This window comes from Eptatretus burgeri, chromosome 7 (genome assembly GCF_056783735.1).
Source record: "Eptatretus burgeri isolate ZD-2024b chromosome 7, Ebu_testis_v1, whole genome shotgun sequence".
NCBI classification, from domain to species: Eukaryota; Metazoa; Chordata; class Myxini; order Myxiniformes; family Myxinidae; genus Eptatretus; species Eptatretus burgeri.
Genome location: NC_140967.1, coordinates 26,166,379 through 26,185,917, shown reverse-complemented (window position 1 = coordinate 26,185,917; position 19,539 = coordinate 26,166,379). Strand labels below are relative to the sequence as shown.

Sequence of the window (19,539 nt, the reverse complement as noted above, 5' to 3'; positions counted from 1 at the left end):
GTCGGAGAGATCAAGTTGCGGTGCGTCGTTTGGGAATGTCAAGATCTCGGACCTTGACTTTGCAGATGATGCAGTCATCTTTGCGGAGACTTTAGACATCCTCTTGGGGGCCCTCGAGGTGCTGAATGAGGAGTCGGAGCCGTTGGGATTACGGGTTTCTTGGGTCAAAACTAAGATCCAGGCTTTCGGTGACATCTTGGATGCTGCTGTCCTGTCTGTGTCTGTTTGTGGTGAGGATGTTGAGGTCGTGGAGAGATTCACTTACCTTGGCAGTGATATTCATGTCTCTGCTGGCTGCGAGTCAGAGGTCAATAGACGTCTGGGTCGGGCCTGGGGAGTCATGGATTCACTGGATCATGGGGTGTGGCGCTGCCGGTACCTGTGCGGGAGGACGAAAGTCCGAGTCTTCAGGTCCTTGGTACTTCCAGTCTTGCTCTATGGGTGCGAGACTTGGACTCTGACCAAGGATCTGAGACGGATACTTAATTCCTTTGGTACCAGGTCTCTTCGGAGAATCCTTGGCTATCGCTGGTCGGATTTTGTGTCCAACGAGCGGTTGTTGAGAGAGACTCGGATGAGATTTGTTACCTGCATAGTCCGTGAGCGTCAGTTGCGGCTGTATGGACATGTGGCTCGTTTTCCTGACTCTGATCCTGCTCACCAGATTCTCTCAGCGAGGGAGTCTCATGAGTGGAGGAGGCCAGTGGGTCGACCACGTGCCTCATGGTTGCAACAGGTTGACCATCATCTCAAGGAGATGGGGATGGGCCTGGCATCTGCCTGGGGGATGGCCAGACGGAGGCCCCTGGAGTACCGGCGGAAAGTGGACGCAGCGACGTGCTGTTCTGGCACATGCTCCCATACCTGACCTGACTCATGGTTTTCTCCATACCAGAGTCCTCCCATCAGCATAAAACAGCAGGAACTGGGATTCATCAGACTAGGCAATGTTTTTCCAATACTCCAGTGTCAGTGTTTCTGTTCCTTAGCCCACTGTGAATGCAGGTTCTTGTTTTTATGCTGAAAGAAGTAGAATTCTGTTGGGTCGTCGGCTGCCATACCCCATTCGGGTCAAGGTGCGACGAGTTGCGCATTATTTTATTGGTCTTTTGACACCAATGTTGTCAGTGGACGAAAGGCAGCCCATTTGTTGCTCTGCACAATTCGTGTCAGCCTCCTTTGGCCTCTTTCATCAATGAGCCATTTTTGAGCACTGGCCTGCCGTTGGCTGGATGTCCTTTTGGTGGTGGACTTGGTGGACCATTCTTGATACACACAGGAAACTGTTGAGCATGAAAAACTCAGCAGCACTGCAGTTCTTGACACACTCAAACTGGTGCACCTGGCACCTATTACCATACCCTGTTCAAAGGCACTTAAATCTTTTGTCTTTCCCATTCACCCTCTGCTTGGCACACATGCACAATCCATGTGTCAATTGTCTCAAGGCTTAAAAATCCTCCTTTAACCTGTCTCCTTCCCTTCATCTACACTGATTAAAGTGGATTTAACAGGTGCAATTGATAAGGGATCATAGCTGTCACCAAGATTCACCTGATCAGTCTATTTCATGAAAAGAGCAGGTATTCCTAATGTTTTGTACACTGAGTGTATATGAATCGAATTAGGCTACATCATCAGTGATGAAGTGTAACTGAATAAAGTGTACTCGAATAAGTGAAGTGGTAGCAGAAATGATAGGCTCTGATTATGAATGTCGTAAATATCGTTTTTTTGTTTGTGTGGAAGTGTTTACTGTTGGTTTTGAGTTTCAAAGGAAGTTTGTGTTTTCGTCTAAATCTCAGCATGAGTCATGTGCTATCATGTATTGAGCAATGACATCCAGTTACCATTTGGATTTGTCAGCAAGCAGAATTAGTTTCGAATATTGACAACAATTAAATTTAATTTCGCAAGTCGGTAATTGCCCTGTAAATTTGGCATTTCAAGCTGATCTGTCATCGATTCCTTCCTCTCAATATCTGAAAGCATGGTTCCAAGCACAATGATCCATTACCTGGAAGTCATGCTCACAAAGCATCATGATCAACTGATCTTCATTTTGCATTTATCGTTCCAGAACCTCCGTTGTTGCTCTCAACCAATGCATCATGTACTTCATTAGACATCCCAAGCACATGCCTCACACCTTGTGCTTTGCATTGTGTATCTTTTAATGTTTCCTCTCAAATATAAGGCAACAAATAGTCACAAAGTATAACCAACCACTTGGATTTCAAACAACAAGCAGGTCTTGGCTAACATAATTCATACATAAATCTGTACTAGTAAATTGATTAAAAATTGAACTCCAAGTTACATTCTTCAAATTTCATCTGGAGCATGATTTGTAGTATCTGCTGTGGCTTAGCTTTCCAGTCTTAAGCCAATATGTTGTGGAATTTTTTTTTCCAGATGTGACAGAACAAAGTATTATTGCAAGGCTGCCACAACAGCACACCACACGAACTGATGAAGGCATTACACATACATATAATACCCCTCGCTTTACTCTGTTGAACGTTATTATTTTGGACAAACATGTACATATAAATACGTATATGTCCCTACAGACATAAATTAATAATAATTGCTATTGCTCATCGACAATCCCATTCCTTTGGTTCGATGAGATTATACTAAACCCTTGGCACGAAGAACTCGAGTAATGTCTTGTAATTGGAATTTTATAATTATCTGCGGAGCGATCCAAGAAAAATAATCGTATCCAAGCAAAACAATAACTATATTGATCAGTGTTAATTACCCAGCTGTATTACTGTTTCGCTCTTTCAAATGTTAAAATAATGTTTTCAGTAGATGTTGGATATGATGATTACACAGCTACTTTGGATCAACTTTACGAAAAATTGTTCAACAAATGTTGTCAACAGTCTGACTCATATATTCCAACTGGGAACTCTACAGTAGTTAACATTTACACAGGGTAAAATCATTTTCTTTTTCCATTCCAATAAAGTTGAAGAAGGATGTTGGTGAAAAATCGTTGCATGCTGATGAAAATAAACTCACCAATTCAGAAAACTGGCAAGGAAGCCACCACTTTGCTTTAGATTTAAAGTGTGATTTAGTTTTCGAAGATGTGGGCAAAGCCGCATTGAAACACGTCCGACAGTGGAATTGGCAAAGTCACACTGACACCCTTCGCTACAAATGATCAACCCCAATTACCTTCCTGCTTTGTGGTAGAGTGGGTGGAAAGAAGTCGTTTGGGAGGATATTGAAATCCAAGATGATATAATGTATCTCAAAGTAAATGGATATTTCTCATTTCAGAAAGATCTGATGAAATAAATATACGTACCTGCATGACCGCACATTTATAAATACAGCACAAATGAGGGGATTGAGAAAATAAATCTGGGCAAATGGTTGGATCTCTCATAAATTAAATGACGTTTAATTTTATTAATAGCAGACCAAGAGAAAAAAGTGACTTCAGAAATAGTGGAAAAACAAAAAGACAAACAACTTCGTTTCTCCAGATTCATCCTTGATAATTACATTTGGCAATGAATGGCAGGAAATGGAAGTCTCCTGACATCACAGCAGCTCGATCAGAACATTATGTCTGGATTTCTACCAGAATATTTGGACTTTATATTCAAGCCTAGAACTGATAAGTCAATTTAATTGTTGTAAATCGATTGAAATATGAGGAGCATGTGTGGTCTGATTGTAAATATACTTCAACAATGTAAGAGCTATTGTTCTTTGATTATTATTCTTCTTTCATATGCAGCACAAGATTGTAGGGTAGCATTATTGGCTATGCTTGGTGTTGGCTTAATGGTTAGGGTGGCGGGCTTTGGATCCTAGGGTCCTGAGTTCAAATCCCGCTCAGCTGTTGAATTAGTATCAGGTAGGGTTAACTCGGCCTGTCATCCTTCCGAGGCTGGCAAAATGAGTGCCAACATGCCGGTATACTGTGTTGGAGTGGCGACCCGTCCAGGATGTGCCAAATAGCCAAGGAGACTCCAGAGTATGGTCCCAATCTCCTCTCCTCATTATTGGCTGAGGGTGTGGCTGTGCTGCTGATGCAATGCCCCCTGCTGGTTCGGACACGAATTTGGAATTTGTTCAGGGTGTTGGCAATCGCTCGCCTTCTCTTTGCGAAAGACACCGTGGAATGTTTGACATCCACCATCTAATGCCAACAGGCTGGATGCCTCGTTTAACATCCATCCAAGGGATGTCACGCACATCGATGAATCACCTTGCCTGTGAAACATCAGTATGGGAGTTTATAGCTCGGTTGGGATTTGAATCATGACTAGACAGCTTAGAGGTGTGAGTGTGCAGACTACCAGCCACCCTACCAGCTCATTCTGTATGAATAAATGGTATAAAATAAAAATGAAATGTAAATTGCTGAAGTACAAAATTATTGTTAGTGTAGTTTTGAGGACTGTATTCCATCATTGTTTTACCACAGTAAGACAGTTAATCTCATTTTGCAAATAAAAAATGAAAGCAATTGAACATATTTAGTTGTGATTACATCACTCCAGTGTGATGAGTCCCCTGATGGTATTGCAGGGTTTCTGACTGCTGCTTGGCCTTATTGACAGTATATTGTTGGCATGATGGAGGCGTACACACCTGTGTTGCGTAGCGCCTTTCCTTTTGAAAACATTGTTCATCGTACTGAAAAAATGGGACAAATGGTGTCCTGGGAAGGTATGAAACAGGACATGGGGCATTTGGACACAAAACGTGATAAATACGGGACACCTGGTCAACCTGCGTGCCACCCTCATCCATCTAACCACTACCTGTATTCCCTAACCCCTGTCAGCACCAACCCCCCCCCCCCCCCGTCCGCCCACACCGATAGCTTTGTTCTCTCCCTGGTTATTCTCCATTCCAATTTTGACAGGCCCCACACTTGTGCCAGTTGTGATGTTGCTATCTCAAGAACTCCATTCCTCATGATCAGTGACTATCAATCCTTCCAGTTCCAGATCTGCTCATATGAAGGTTCCAGTGGGAGCTGCTTCTTATCTAATATATAAAAGGAGTTCAGTGTCAGTGTGCCTGCATGCATGTGTGTGTCCGTCCGTCAACAATTGTCCTACAGGGGATACCCCTGATCAAGCAATAATGGGTACCCCCTGCACAGCGCAGTATGCATGGCAATACATGTATATATGTACACGCAGCATACATAACATGCTGCACTTACACGCGTGAGTAGAGTTTGTTTCCTGGCATGGCCCATGCCGAATACATATCCCAGACAGTTTGATCAAAAGAAGGAAGAGAGGTGGAAGAGGAGGGTGAGGATTATTTTATTTTATTTTGATCTTCTTCTTTGTGTGTTGTTGTATATTATTCGGAATTCAGCATCTAAAAAGGCTGTGATGAATATCCCATCAACACTCTTCCCTCCTCGCTCCCTGAGTGTATAGCGAGGGCAGTATTTATACACCGCCTAATTTTATTTTTTCCTATTAACAAGAACCATTTTTTGTTTTTGTTTTTTGAAGCAATTACGCGAAGATTGATATTTCCGTCAGCGAAGTGACGGGTCTTACACATGATACTGATGAGTACTTCATCAAAACTACGTTTTCTGGACCAGATTTGTCGTGTCTTTCTGTTATATTTTTATCCCTGTTTTGCTGTTTGTGTTTTAGTCTAATTTTCCATGTTAAATCGTTCCTTGTTGTGTTGAATTGTCAAATTCGAGTTTGTTTTTTCTTAGGCCCACTTCTCGGATAGTTGGCGTGCAAATTCTGTCTCTGTTGTGACGACGTGTTCTGTTCCTCATTCCACTTCTTTTCTCCCAAGTATTGTCCTTCAGCCTCCTCAACTTTATCCTATCCCCCTTCGTGATAAAAAAAATGAAACAACAACTTTATTTTCTTCACTCCAAACCATGAACCCAATATATCTGCATTTCTCTCTGAGGTCTGTCTTTGCTGAACTGCTGGACCCCACGATTCATGGGGTAGCTTGGCAGGGGCTCTTCTGACTCCTCACTTCTTTATCTTTTTTTTCCCCCTCTTTCTCGTACTTCGGAGCTGCTGCTGCTAACACGATTAATTTGTTTGGGAAAGTTGGCACAAGAGGACGAGGTAAAACTGAAAACGACGCTGGACAGCATTTGCTCGAATACCGCAATCGCCTTGTTTCCATGGAGACCGCCATGTTGTTAAGCAGTGCCGTGGGCACTCCGTTTCATCGGAGTGCTTGTATGAGTGCCTTGAATCGAGCAAGCCGCTTGGCAAGTGATACCAAGTCACTTACTAAGGGAACACACCCCTGCTCTCCTTGGACTGATATCCCTGCCTCACACCTTCCTAAGCTTGATGCCATGGAAAGCAAGGCCTTAAAATTATTGATATCTCCCATGTTGAAGTTGCAGGCAGGAAGTTGAAGTCCCAACTTTCACATTGCAGGCAAGTCTATGATCTATGCCTTCTGCTGCCTTCTTTCTGGTTTTGCATCATCTGATCTTTACATGCTCCGTCCCTCCCACAGGTTTCTGCAGGGTGTGCATGTCAACCAGTAACCCCCTCCTCTAATGGAACTCCCAAAATCCAAACTCACTGCTCACCTCCACTCAATCCTTCCTCTTTTTTTTCTGGATGTCTGGAGAGACCAGCTATATGTTTGAACTCGGATGGCTGTGTGCATTTTAAAAGTTCTGTAAATCATCGTACTGGTGAGTAGCTGGAATGTTTAATGCTTCGTACATTTGCATACATGGCAAGTTGGAGGTGATGAAGAACAGGTTGGTCAGAATCGAAAGAGGGTGTTTACTTCTTTTTTTTTTAACCAATTTTTTTTTTTTTACCAAACGTGGTTGAAAACGTTTTTCAGATGTCAGTGACACAAAAATACACCAGAATACTGAGATAGTCGTTTAGTCTAAGGAGTTGGTTTTGCATGTGAGGAGAGCAGGTGACCTCATTTGGCAAGCACCCTCGGCAATCGATCTTCTCTTGGTGAACTTGTGAGAAGATGTTTTCTTCTTCAACATTACTGTGAGGCAGGACAAGTATGTGCTGAACCACTATAAACTGAAGGCCAAATCGTGGCTCCCCATCTGCCTTTCTCATCAACGATACAAGCTTGGTGCTGGCTTAATGGTTCAGGCGGCTGTCTTAAGACCTTAGGGTCTTGAGTTTAAGCCCCAGTTTTTTAACGTTGAAATAACACCAGGTGGGTTGATTCAGCCTGTCATCCTTCCAAGGTCGGCAAAGAGTACACGCTTACAGGTGCCTGAGATATTTCCCAGATGAGAAATAAAATACATCAGTAATTAAGCAATTAACCAAGTAATTGATTAATAAAAAAATACAGGTTTGCCAAAGCACATCTTCACTTTTGTCCCCAAATTTCACCTTCCTTTCTCAGAGGATGGCTGAGATATCTCCCGGATAAACAAGAAAACAAACAAACGGAGTAAAAATTGAGTACTTCCTTCCTTTGGTGTCTGGCCATGACGTCATGCATCGTCTGGATATGGAATTGGGAAGGAGCGGTGTACAAAAATACCGCCCTCCTGATTAAATTGCCCAAATCTAGGTTCAAGGCACACCTCCACAATTTTGTTCCTCTACTCTCCTATTTGTTGAACTCTCTTCTGTAAGTGGTTCAATTGCACTCTTCCCTCCAGGGATCAACATGGCAGTACACCACCATCTCGTTATTCCCTATCCCTCTGTACTCATCATTTTTTCTCCTATCATTAACAATACATAACAGATCCCTCTTACTTGCAGGTTTCCACCCCTCCTCTCTCCTCCTTCCTCTGTTTGATGTATCCACTGTTTGCCCACAGTAATTATTTTGCTTTGCCCTTTGTCTCCTCACTCTTATATGACCTTAGATTTGTTTCACCAAAAAAGTTACCAAATCAAAACAATATTACACCATGAATATATTAAGCCAGCAACCATAACCCATTAGGTCAGATAGTTAAAAATACAACAATTGCAATTACATACCTTAAAATCTACAAAATACCAATACATCGAAGTTCATCGAATTCACCTCTTCTATCAAAAGAACCGAATACCCATACATCGTGAATGTATTGCATTCATCATGCCACATGACATATCATTTTTGGCCCTATCTCAATTATGAAGAATCACTTAAAAAAAAATTAATTCTCGTATCCGGTTCCAGATCCAGATCTTCACCAAAATCGAATAAATTCGTCCTTGCCACACAACCAACCTGTCCGGCAAGTTTCGTCCAAACCTGTCGATACCTTTTTGAGACATTCTGCTCATAGACAATCAGACAAATAGATGAGGGTGAAAACAGAACCTCCGTCTACCTTTGGTCGGTGGTGGAGGCAATGATCGATGAAGGAAAATGTGGAATAAAACAAAAGAGAAGGAAGGAAGATCATAAGCACTTACAGGAATATCTATAAAATATGACAAGCTTAAGTAGATTTGACAGATACAACTGGAGGAAGCAGTCACTTTATGTTGGAATGAAATATTCTGATGACTGAAGAAAGGGATGCACAAAAACACAACAACATGTGCAAAGTATATCATTGAAACATCTGCAAAAGCTTCCCTATTTCTGGTGACTAAAAATTCGTGGAAACATGCCCCAGAGCAAACAAATGCAAAAGACATGTAATAAAGCTATTAATAAAAAAATCCTTACACTTTCTCGTGAGCATCCAAAACAACAAAGTAAGGTTAAATCATGAACGTTAGGTGTCGACCAATTATTGAGTGTTGACCAATTGCAGAGGTGTTGCGTGTCGACCAATTATTGAGGCATGCAATTGTATGTACCGATGGATGGGGAAAAAAACCAAACCCGCTAAAAGGAGTCACAACTCAAACAACATTGGGCCAATCAGTTAAAGGTAAACTTTAGGTGGCCTCTCAGCCTGGTGTTGGCTTAGTGGTTAAGGTACTTGGGACCTTAGAGTCCTGAGTTCAAGCCTCTGTTGACTGTTGAATTAACACCAGGTAGGGTTGATTCAGCCTGTTATCCTTCTGAGATTGGTGAAATGAGTACCAGTGTACTGGGGTAATAACCATTTGGAGGTAACCTGTATAGGAGTGGTGACCTGTCAAGGACTGTACTCCTTGCCAATGAAATTGCCTCGGTAGCCTTACACCTTTATGGCATGAAAGGAATGGTGTATGGTATGTGTGTATGTGTGTGTATATATATATATATATATATATATATATATATATATATATATATATATATATATATATATATATATATATATATATATATATATAAACACACACACACACACATGCGGCGTCGAACTTGTCCTGATGGATAGCATTTAGTGATGGCGGATTCTGGGAATTTTGGAAGAGATTCGATTCTAAATACTTTTTTCCTGGAATCGTACTTCCATTTTCTTTTTTTGGTTTGGGGGGATGGAGGACTTTTAGATTTCATATGCAATATGCTAAGAACAACAGCATGCGAATTCCATTTGCTGTCTGGGAAGTGCATGAGAGTGATATGTCTGTGTTTGACAAGATGTCCAAATATCTGTTGTGAGGGCAATGGAAATGGCAGCCTGAATCGTCCGAGCAAGCTTTTACCTGGTTTCTCAATACACTTCAGGAAGCATATTTTGCATGTTTATACAACGACTTGGGAGGTGATATTTTCAGTCCAAATCCCCCACAAAGTCTTTGAAGCCAGTCTTCAACAACAGATACAGGTGGCATGTCCCTCACAATCACATTTATCAGCATCTGCTGAATGTGATTTTTATCTTAGGGAATCAGCACCATACTTGGAGCAGTTCGATATTTTTACCCCACGCATGTGAAGCGAAAGGATGGGTTAAGCAATTGGTTTATGTTTGTCCGTCTCATCAGTTTATGATCAAGGAACAACTTCTTTAAATTGAATGTTATATTTTGAGCATGAATTGGATCATGAATAGGAAGACATGTCTGCCATTTTACTGTACATTGGTAAAATGTACTGTACAGAATTTGTCCTGATCACACCTGTGCAGACAGGTGTGAGATAATACTTTTACTCTGTCTGTCTGCCTGGCAGTCAAACAAAAATTAAATTCATTCCAAACAGGAAACTCACCGTTTTTAAGGACGTTATAAAGGACACAAACAACAGGCATGAATAATTTAATGTAACGTGTTCGATAGAGTGATGTAATAGACACTCAGTAAAATGGCGGCAAAGTCTGGAATTTATTTATTTATATGCCTTAAAACCTTTTAAACCTTTACTTAAATTTAATTACATACTTGAAGACGGTAGAATACAAATCAACTTCATAATACTTCCAAGAAGCATACAATATATCGATATTGTTGTGGGCTGGGGGTCGGGTGAGAGGGCCACTGGGGGGGGGCGGGGAAGCTATCCCGGCTCCCACCAGATTCCCTGGAATTGTAGACCGTTGCACATGGATAATTCCGTGACGTGGCAGGTCGCTAACCGACCGTGGATGCCAATAACTCAACCGCGTGACCTAGGGTCCTCCCGTCTATTGGTTAACCGGGTTACCTAATTAATCACGTGATTTAATTACCAGGGAACACGCCCTCGGTACGCCTTGTCCAAACCAGATCACTTTACCGGATCGGATGCAGCCGAGCGACACTGCCAAGGACGTACCAGCTGAAAGGAACGGATCGTTGGGGATAAAGTCCCGGCTAAGCTAGGATTTGGACCATGCTAGATCAATGAAGGAAAAGACAAAAACGAGCTGGGAACATTTCTAATGATGATTTATTAACAATGAAGCGAGGAAAGGTATGTGACACATTTAATAGTTTTATTGGGGGTGTGTAATGCAGGGATAGAAAGAACAGTGAGAGGTGCGGAAATATTACAAGCAACTTACGAAAGCAGACACAGAGCAGACAACGTGAAATAATAATAATCTGCAATCTTAACTTATGGGGACAGGTGCCAGGACGACGCACACGCACTCGCACGCACACACACACACACACACACACACACACACACACACACACACACACATACACATACACATACACATACACATACACATACACATACACACACAACCCGATGAAGAGAAGTTATTGAAGAAAGAAGGGAAAGGAGTTGAAGCTACGGTCTCTCGGTACCTTATACAATTGATTGCCCGAACGCTCCACCAATACGTTTGGGGGGCTGCTCCATGGTGCGGTACCTCCCTGACAGCTGGTGCGTTGTCTCTCGCTTTATGGGGCTTCGGGCAGCTCGCGTCTCGACTTGACCATCGGTGTGAAGGAGGGACTTGAGTTTGGAGGGCGGAGTCCAGGCGATGACGACAGGAGGGCGGAGTCCAGGCGATGATGAAGTCCACCGCATGCGGGAGACGAAGAAGGGAAGAGCAAGCGCGAACGGCCCCACGGGGTGGGGGCCACCCGAAAGCGATGCGTCGTCACCCGAATCGGACACTCTGATTGGCTCCGGCTCCCCATACGGCCCGGCCTCGATGGCCAGAAGCGATAACGTTCCACTTCCGGCAAGGCGGTCTCAAGCCGCGAAAATGTCTCGCTCTGACCTCAAAACATGATATGAATCGCCCACACCGAACTCTGCGTCATAAATTGCCTTGCAAGAACCCCTGGGCTGTGCCCCGACGACTGGCCGAGGGTTGTGTCGATTCCGCATGCCTGCCCGGGCGCATCCTATTAGTGCTGATCAATGCCTGCTCCGTGATGCATCACGCGGCCCGAGCGATCTGGACTGCGCAACACGCTTCTGCCTGATCACGGCTTCGCTGGCCGGAGAGGGGAGGAAACGTCCGCCGTATGTGGGGAACACCCGCGGCCGCCAGTGAGGACCGACGGTAAAGTGTTAGGATAAATCCATGCATGTTTCGCACAGTACGCGCGGATCCACCATGGCCCACGTGGTCAGTGCTCGTGTTTGCCTAATTCTGCTATTGTGTGTGTGGGGCCAACACTGATCTGTGTAAGGATTTGAGGGGAACGATCAGATATCGTAATTAGATGGAGGTTTGGAATGAAAAAGGATATAGATACGTGTCAGAAGGAGAAATGGAGGGAAAAGAGAATGCCGATATAATTAGTCCAGAAATGGGTTGAAAAGTCCGCGCCGCCCGGATCATGCACAATGTGGCGTGGTTGTCATTTTACTATTATCGGCCTCTGACGATGTAGCTATTGGCACCAAGCTGCCAGCCACGCTCTCGCCGATATTGGGTCATTTGCTTCTGTGTTGTGAAAAAACATCTGTGCAGCCTCTTTATGAGATATTCATTTGTATGCCTTTTCAGTGCAACCAGCAATCTCTCCCCAGATCATCGGAAGCTCGAGTCGATCATCTCGAGCTGCCGAGCATACTGTATAACTTGCCGCAAAAATTTGGTTGAGGGATCGCTTGAGGACGGGAGCTCTGCGCTGTGCCACGCTATGCCGATCGGATGTCCGAGCGCAGTGCCTGCTGGCCTACACGAGTACCAAAATTTGGATTTACCTCAGGAATAAGCAGAAAAGAAGAGTAGAAATGAAGTTAGTGGTGTAAGCAAACCTAGCTATGAGATCCCTGCAACGCACGTTCCATTTGACCCACTAGACAAAAGGGAAGGGACTATCTTAACGTATATTAATGGAATAACTGTCTCGGGACCACTATATGTTGGATGCCATTGCCTTGGAGGCATGCGGTTGCAAGAACCGCAACAATATATAGCATTAGTGGACGTGGCAGGTGTATAAATGTGCCTCCATAATGGCTATGTACTGATCAATAAAGCCTCCATCTCCTAAATTGTGACTCGACATCATCTTATTACAGTGTATAAGTGTGGTTGGTGTATATAAGACTGCTTTAGTAGCACTAAACTTCTGATTTTTTTTTTTTTAACTATCTTTAAAATCATTATTCTATTGACATTGAAGTACAAAAGGGCCCTGCTTTTCGTGGGTTTCCCCTTCGTGGATTCGCTCTATCGCGATAAATTTATTAAGGCGAGGTTTGTGGACGGTCAATGTGCTCGAAAAATCGCAGGTTGTTGAACTATTTCCCACATTTATTCACCTAATTAATGTTGACCATCAACACAATCACCGATCAAACCCTCCATCATCATCTCCATCAACTTTTCTTTGTCGTCACCATCATCAACATCCCCATTGCAAGTTTATCATCATCATCTATCTATAATTCCAGGTGTGTGTGTGTGTGTGTGTGTGTGTGTGTGTGTGTGTGTGTGTGTGTGTGTGTGTGTGTGTGTGTGTGTGTGTGTGTGTGTGTGTGTGTGTGTGTGTGTGTGTGTGTGTGTGTGTGTGTCTGTGACAGCTGTTTCTCGACAACCATTGGTTCGATCTAATTGAAACTTGCCAGGTATATTGCTGGGTTGATATTAATCGGACAAGTGCTTCCCAAGTTATGGCCATTTGTTTACCAACCAATGACAAGACACGTTGCTGCATAGGCGTGGCTGATGGGGAAGAGAACCTCAGCCGCGTTCCCCATTACGGGTTACAACGTACGGACTTACGGATAGTGATGACTTGGTGTATTCGAATAATTTCTTGCTTTCTTATGCGCATTTATAGATAAACACAATGCCCCAATCCAGTCGTCGTTTACGAGAGCGAAGGAACGGCCTGTGTGGTTGTTTTAAAGTTTTCAAAAAAAATTATTTTCTTCTTTTTTTCTCTTCTCTTCTCTTTGTGTTTTTCCTTGCGATGACATTGCGAAAAGGCAAAATACGTTGGCGCTAATTGAATAATTGGCTAAATTTGCTAATTGAAAACTAAATTGCGAATAATCGTAACTGTGATATGCGAACTTCTGGGCCACGCACGCACGGGCACGCGAGAGCGAAGGAACGGCCTGTGTGGTTATTGTTTCTGGCTCACGGTTTGAAAGTTATTATTATTTTTTGTTTGTTTGTTTGTTTTGTTTTGCACGTACGGCCACGCACATACGGGCACGTACTAGTTTTTATTAAAGTTAAGTTTCATTATCTTAACAACTCAAGAAAATAAACTTTATTTCATGTCCTGAATGCAGGAAAATAATACTTTATTTTATGTTCTTGATAACCCTTTTTTCATGAAAAAAAAGCACAAAAACACTGTACAAACATGTTAATCAATGGTACAGTTTGGACAAATTTTAAGGTTGAAGTCTGTAACCATATTTTCTCCATTACCGCCTAAGTTGGCAGATTTGCGTTTCACGGGGATTTTCAAGAATGTAACCCCCACTAACAGCAAGGCTCTCCTGTATGTATGTACTTATACTTAAACATTATGTAGGGTTTTGTGTTCTATGAACTCTCGAGTACAGAACTTACTTTGAATGATCGATTGCGAGCTTGTTGCCGTTGTAGACTTTGGTTTCTCTGATTTCACGTTCGAAACCATCACTAATTGGTGTACAGTCTGGTGCTTGGTTTTCAAATGCTTCAGCATATCGGATATACAGTATTTTTGTGATGAGTAATGTCTGTTGAACAAAGATAGCATCGAACTTTTTGTCTCTTCTTTATCCTTATTGAAATGGTTCCAAACTGCACTTATGGACCTCTTGAACGACAGGTTGTTCAAATTTCTAAGACTTTCATGCTTATCAGTCAATTTGTTGCCATCTCTGTGTGTCAACGTACCTCACAGGTGAGTTTATATGCCAATTAAGAGGTACAAAAAAAACATCCTCTGAAAAGCATTTCTTTGGAGGAAGTAGGAAGTGCTTGGAACAGCCATCTATTCCGTTTCACCACTCGATTCCTTTTGATTCCATGGCTTGAATCGAGAATTGAGTACTTGTAGGAATCGAATCCGCCCACCACAACAGCATTATCCACACACGATACATGACAGGACAATATGGTGACTATGCCGCTAGTCATGTGCTTACTTGTGGCATTAACATATCTGATTATTGATACTTGGTTACTTATATAACTTCCAGTCTAGGTTTAAATACTCATTGGACACAATGCTACAAAAATGATTGATAACTCCAGACTCGTATTGTTAAAGCGGCCGGGTATCGGTGGCGAGCACTACCGCGAGAGGGAGCAGCAGAGTCGGCTCCATCGAACACACTGGAATTGAGGTCGTGCCTTTTGGATAGGTCCGAAAGGCACGGTCCCCTACTGGACCATGAATCGCCAAAATTCGACCGCGTAGGGTAAGGTCAATTGCCAAACTTCAATATACCTAATTACCCACGCGGACAAAGCTACCGGGGAATTCACACCCTCAACGGACCTCGAGCGGAACGAGCCATTACCGTGCCCGAACCGGGTGTAACCCGAGCGGAGATTACAAAGGCCCGTCGGACCAAATGAACAATTTACGGCCTCACTATTTCTCAATACACACCGTGCTAAGCCAATGAAAGAAACACAGAAACGAGCTGGAATATTTAACAAAAGGGATATTTATTTATAATGGGGCAGGGGAGCACGCAAGAAGGCAGAGTTAACCGAATAAAAGTAATGCAACTTACACACACGGCACTTAAACGTTTCTACTTAAATGATGGGCCCACACACAGACACACACCCCCAAAAATAAATGGTGGCCGCACCCTTTATTGAGATCCCCAGCTCGGAGGGAAGGTGAGCTGGAGGTAAGAGCCTGGCTTGGACCTTCCCGCTTCATGCGGTTCTCGACGATCTGGCCTAGCGGGACTCAAACCCGCAACATGATGCCGCTCCAAGCACCAGGTACGGAGGGTAGCGTCGGGTGCTGGCACGCTCCACCGGCAAAACAGGTGACGAGGCAGGCAAACAAGTCAGCTAGGCAGGCAGGCAAGTGATTCTCCTCCGGCTCGCAGGCAAGCGATTCACGGTGGTAAGAAGACTCTCACCCGGGTCGCCCCCACACAATTATCCCTTTTTCTTGACAGGTGGGAGGCATCCATCTCGTGTCATTCTCCTCCTCATTGGACAGGCGTGTCGGGCGATCTCCCGGACGTCCGAGATTGGTCGGGGGGGGGGGGGTGCTCATGTCTCGACCCTCGACCAGGAAGTCGAGCAGCAATATTTTGCGTTGGCTCCCCATTGGTCGAGAGGCGGCAGACGTGCTCGCACCCATCCATTTGGCTGAGAAGGGTGCCATGCCCGTATTTGGAGCGAAATCCAAGACGCCAACGTCCAAAGAAACCCCGCCTGGCACATTGGACTCCGCCCATGGCTGTGCTTGACACGCATGCGTGTGGGAAAGGCCGATGGTGAAGAAGCGAAGATGGGCGTTGTTTTTGTTGAAGTTTAAAATGTAAAAATCCTAACTATAAAATTACTCGCAGCGCACGAACAATTAATCACCCATTAAACATAGGACGAGACCCTAACTAGAAACACATACTTACCGATATAACTGATCTATAGGACCTGGCTGTTGTATGCAGTAAGCTTCCAAATTCGCAACAATATCACTTCAGCCACACTCGGCAAAATGTGGAATCAGGCGTGCATTCCGTTAGCAAGCGGCTTGCTATCGCTTGCCAAGCCAGCCTTTCTGTATCACACACTTTGCAAGCCGTTTTGCAAGCCATCAAGAGAGGTGCTAAGCAAGCAGGTAAGCAAGCCGCTTGCTAACAGGACTCACCCACTTGTGCAAAATGGCCACCGTAGTTCGATTCCAAACGATCGGTGGTTATTTCTTCAATTCTGCTGTCACAGAGGATGATATTGAAGTGTGCAGTTCAAAATTTAATTGTTGCTTCTACTTTTAATCATAATTCTTTCAAATCTATAAACATGCAAAAGCCCTCCACACCCTCCCCAAAGTGCAGAGTGGAAGGTCCACAGATAAATTTGGCAGGGGGCTCTTCCTTCTAACTCCCCATTTATTTATCTTTCAATTACTCTTCGTATAGTACTCTCAATAACTGCTCCGAACACAAGAAATTTGTTTTGGAGAAGGTGTTATCACAAGAGGATCGAGTAAAACCGAAAACGACGGCCAGGGACAGCATTTGTTCGAGTACCACACGAGCGTTGTTCATGGCCTTGGATGACATCGACTGCCATGTTGTTACTGCCTTGGATGACTGCTATGTTGTTTATTGTTGTTAAACAGTGCCGAGCGCTCCATTCCATTGGAGTGCTTGCTAGAGCACTTTGACTCAAGTCAGCTGCTTGGTGAGCTTGCTAACGGAACACCCCTGGGGTATCGTCCGTTATCAAATGGCTTGTTATCTCATTCTAAGCCAGTCTTTCCGTATCAACTACTTTGCCAGCAGCTCGACAAGTGGAGCAAGTGATTAAGAGAGGTCCTTCGTTATGTCAGCAAAAATGGCAGCATATCACGATGTGTAAATTTAACATTTTTTGGCATTTTATAGCACAAAAACTCTACTGTTGTCTAGCAAGGCCAAATATGATTACAGTGAAGTCCAAAAATAATGTACAGTGTCTTCCAGAAAACACATCACTTTGTGGAATACAATCCTTCCTCCTTCAGGATGTCCTTGACTCCTAAGTGTCTCTCCCTGGTTTTCGTCTCCTCTGATTTGATATGCCTGAATCCTACCCTGGTGGCGGAGTTGGTCTTTACTTCAATAACTTAATTTCACACTTTCTGTGCCAGGAGTACCTCTGGTTGTGACTTCCCCTCTGTTCCCACTTCTTGTTCGGCTGTGTGTTGTACTGCCTTCCAAACAGTGACGACTTCATCTACATCTCTCTCAAACAACATGGACAAGCTTTTAACCACTCATCCCAACTCTCACTTTGTCATACAATTACAATTGTCACCATGCAAATTGTCTGGGTGTTGCTACTTCCCTCACCAGTCATGGCACTTCTGTGGCTCCATGGGACTGATTTAATCTGTGAACTTTCCAACCGGATTTCTCTCAAAGGCAAATCCTCCCTTCTGGACTTGTTGATGACAAACTTCCCTGCAAATGTCTCCTGCCCTTCCTCTGGTCCAGTTGGGTCATGTGATCAAATGCTTGTGAAAGTCAACATCTCTGGCTCTTCTCAGAAAGCTGCCTCAACACCAGCAAATCTGGCAGTTCACTCAGACAGATTGGCAAGGACTGAAAGCAGCCATCTCTCTTCAGGAATGGTCTCCCATATTTACTACCCCTGATGTTTACTCAGCCTCAGAATTCTTCCAGAATTACCCTGCCCTTCTTCCTGCCCATGGTACACTGAATCCTTTGTTGAGACAATTGCTTCCTTTCACTCCCTGGAAGGCAAACATGACCGAAGGCAATCTCAGATCATTCCACCAGGCCCACAACAAGTGTGTGTCCAATCTCAGGAGAGCCAGAAAACAACATCTGTCCAACCTCAAGATTGAACTTTCAAACTGGGTTCCCTCCTATAAAACCTGGTGACATCTTGCTAAGTCTGTCTCTGGTGTATGCTCTCCTTCCATCCCTTCCCTCTCTTCAAATGGCACTACAGCCTACTCTGCTTGTGAGAAGGCATGCCTCAAATCTGTGTTTTGCTTTCAAATATTGTATCCCCAACACCTCACTCTCAGTACCCATCCTTCCCTGTCATACCCAACTGCTCCTGGACTCTGTGTATTCTGCACCTGAGAAGGTGGAGAAGTTTCTGTCAAACCTCGATTCTGATTCTGCAACTGGACCTTTTCGACTGCAGACTGGATCTGCAACTATTTTTGGCCTTTTCGTTGCTTTGTGAGCCATTTTAGGTCACAATCCTTATGTCGCACACACAATATATTTTAAATTGCCTCGAACACAGCTGTCTCATGGGGTTTTTGCATATGCGCACCGAACATTCTGGTGCGGATTACATGATCTCAAAAGGTCCGTATTGACCGTGTAAATGGCCCTAAAGTGAATTCTAAATATAATTTGATAGATCAGATATAAAGAAATATAGTTGTGATGAAATTTTGACATTTTAAATAAATTCATTGATATTTCCCTCAAATGCTGATGTAGTCAGGTGAATCACATTGAACCATGTGTTACATGGAGACCTAGCTGGGAGTACCTGGCGTTGCTCAGGTTAAAAATAAACATTGACATCTTTGAAATGAGGGCAAATATAATGTAAAAGCAATTGTATCCAAATCAGAATCCATCACAAATATCAAAGCGTAACACCTTTCGACATCTTCATGACCTCAGTGTATTATTGCAGAGCCTTGGGATATACAACATTTGCAGTTTTCCCATTTGAGGCTAGAATGAACAGTTTCTTTGGATTTCCAACTCTTGAACATCCCACATAAAGTTGTCCATGTGAAAAGCATGGTGTCTCCAGGTGAAGGCCAGCAACTTTGAGCGATTTCCCCTGGGCCTTGTTTATAGACATACCAAAGCTATGTCTGATGGGAAATTGAAGTCTCTTAAAACTTGAAAGGCATGTCTGTGGGTGAGAGGTATTCTTGGAATGAAAACATCTTCACCTTTTGCACTTCCAGTAATAATGGTGGCCTCCAAAACGTGTGCCATTAGCTTCTTCACAGTAAGTCTGGTTCCATTGCATAACTTTGGTGGGTCCAGGTTTCACAGCAACATGATGGGTGCACCAACCATCATCAGAAGATTGTGTGGAGGCGTCCCTGGTGGTTCTAGTGAATTCAGAAATTC

General features: G+C 43.6%; 1 protein-coding gene across 6 annotated transcripts in view; it reads left to right on the top strand.

The window, feature by feature from the left end:
- LOC147022854 (uncharacterized) overlaps positions 1-19,539 on the top strand; it is a 193,434-nt gene that overhangs the window by 38,565 nt on the left and 135,330 nt on the right. The gene's annotated exons all lie outside the window — the stretch shown is intronic.